Below are 2,993 nucleotides of genomic sequence, written 5' to 3'. Positions count from 1 at the left end.
TCATAACTTAATTGCCCATCTCGTAGTGGAAAATTTGAAATATGAAACTTACAACGAGCCCTCCTTTTCTACTTGGCCTTGACATCCCCATCTTCATGGCTCTTTCCCTTCTTCTTACTAGTACCTGCACTATTTCTTCCTTCCTTATCGTGCCTAGTTCTCTTTCCAATAGGCATCACTAATGTATCCTCCAACTTTGTTGCCTTCTCCAAGGTGACCACACATATCACTTTTTTCTTTCCCTTTTACTCTTGGGTTAATCTATTAGTTCTTTCTTCTCCCTTCATTTCAATGCCATAATCATTTGACCTAGTTAGCACATGTATTGGCAATGGATACATGTCTGCCCCCATCCTTGGTGGCTTAACACATTGTGGGACTGATGTGGCCCAACTCTCCGCAATTATAACATGTGTGTGTCTAACTCCAAACTCTACCATTTCTTTGTCCAACACCATTCCTGGGTTTTCCTTCACCTCCTCATTGATTTGCAAACCTCACACAACCTCAAATATTTCCAACATTACCTAGCATGTTGAGGCAAAGATTCTTCATTAAATCTACCACTTGCCTCATGTCTTGCCTTAGCCCATCATCTTGCACTACTATAGTGACCATTGCTAGCATAACCTGAGGAGTAACAAAAACCACTAATTCATGATGAACCCTGGCATGCAACCTTGCAAAGAATTCATAGGCCAAAACTCAGACCTCCTGGGCAAATACTCTACTCCTAGCTGACTAGTTCTTCTCAGCTTCCACTCTTTGCTCCTCGCGACATCTAATGCATCTTCATATGTCCTAAGCTTATTTAGATCCACTATCCAATGTATATTCTCCCAAAGACCAATCAAAAACCTGTCCTTCTTCATCATGTCAGGTGGGGATACCTATGGTGCTAAAGCCTTGCACATCCTCTCCCATGCCATTGAAAACTTACGTATGTACTCATCTACTTGCTCATATTCCCTTGCATCAAACCATGTACTTCTTGCCACACTTTGTCGGGATCTTATCTCTTCACAAACTCCACTTTCAATCCATGCCTTAGATTGTCCCAACTTAATCTCACAGGGTGGATCAACTGCACGCAACTCCTCTTCAAATGCTTTGGATCAAACTCGTGAATCACTCTTCAAATAAATCTGAAGAAGATGTAGCATCTACATAGAATCGTGATTCTGATTGCAAATTCAAGCCACCTCCATCTTTTCCAAAAAATCTTCCACATCTTCATCACTTCTTCCATGAAATTCCGATAAGAGAAAGTCATGGCTACCCAAGTTACAATGCTTTGAGAACCCCTTCTAACACAGGTGCAAGAACCCAAAATTTTTTTACTAACTCAATCCCATAAACTTCAATGGAGCTCAAGATTTTAGAAAATGATGAATACATGCATGCATTTTCACAGTTAATCATCGGAATTACAACAAGCAAAGGAGATTCTAGTATCTCTCTTAATTGGCCCAAACATAAAGACTATGTGCTACTGGTAAAAAATCTTCCTGTCCACACGAACATTTATCTGGATTCTTTGTGCAAATGAAAAGGAGTGAACTGAGGTCCATCATGATTATCCATTAAACGCCAACCACGCAGCTCCCAAGAAAATACACTTGACTAATTACCCTCTTATTTTGTCAGAATTTCAACAGCATCACAACCTAAATGGCTTAAAAAACCAAAAAATCAGCCATCATAACTTGGAGAATTTTTGATAGAGTTTCGCCAGAATTAGAGCAATAAAATCCAAAATATAGACTGTATAAGTATGCATAACCTGCCAACAATGGCACCCAAGCATCAAGTAAGAATCACTAGTACATAGCCTATGACGAGGTTACGAAAAGGATACTCTAGCCACCTGTATGACAGAAAGGATCTCACACTTGAGAATCCCCCAAGCTCAATGAAACCTCAACACGACCCTCTCATGAAGGCTTATGAAAATATTGTATACTCAAGTCTCATAAATGACTATCTTCCATACCAAGTCTCGGAAATGGCTGGGACTGCCAAATAAAACCATGTATGGCTCCCCAAAGGTGTACAATGGAAATATCCACATGTAACGTACAATACCAAACAATGCGCTTAAATAGACGCCAAATGATGCATACCCACGACAACTGCAAGTGCCTCCCACTTGCCAATATATCACGCTACTCCAACTACCTATGCCTGAATCACTTGTACTTGTACATGTACCCTATAATGTGAAATGTGTAATCCCAAAGCTAAAGGTACTCAAAGAAGATCCTTGATGGGAGAACCAAAAGAATGTGAACGGGATGAAAACACACACAACGCCTCTATAATCACCCGTCACACACTCTTGAAATAATACACACACACATACACACACACACACTATGGGGAACTACTCAGCTTACAAAACCCACATTACCGAGACAGGGAACACACCGATAGAGTGAGAAGAGAGAGACTATCCATTTGCCTACTCAACACACACACACACACACACACACACACATACAAATCAACTCAAAGAAGGAAAATTTATGATGCATAGATACAATTGAGCTTGGGCCGACACCAATGGGGCAAATAGGTCACACCATATGGATGAAATATGTTAGATACAATCACAAATTTGAGCAGAGGCTTTGCTGACAGGAGAAACTTACACATCCCCAACAGCAAAAAAATAGTGAGAAATTTGGCAAAATGGATAGCTCCATTGCATCCAAAATGGTCAAAAATCCCACTATACAATATCAAAGTGCTCAAATCTAAGCTTGAATGAGCAGTTCATGGCCAAAACAAGCTCCAAAAACAACAAAAACAGAGTAGTGGCTCTTCATCCTCTTCTCTCCATGTTTTTTGATTTTTTTTCTCAAGTTTCTTAGTGTCTATACTTCACTTTATCCCTCGGAAACCTTTGTCCTTTTCATTGACCTTAAACAAGCCTCGAACAGGCCAAAAAATGGCCTCGCAGTGCGCTTTTGTTACCCTTCTGCATCCTTTCG

The sequence above is a fragment of the Adiantum capillus-veneris genome, chromosome 8, assembly GCF_014529385.1.
Source record: "Adiantum capillus-veneris isolate H3 chromosome 8, ASM1452938v2, whole genome shotgun sequence".
Classification (NCBI taxonomy): domain Eukaryota; kingdom Viridiplantae; phylum Streptophyta; class Polypodiopsida; order Polypodiales; family Pteridaceae; genus Adiantum; species Adiantum capillus-veneris.
This window is presented reverse-complemented; position numbering follows the sequence as displayed.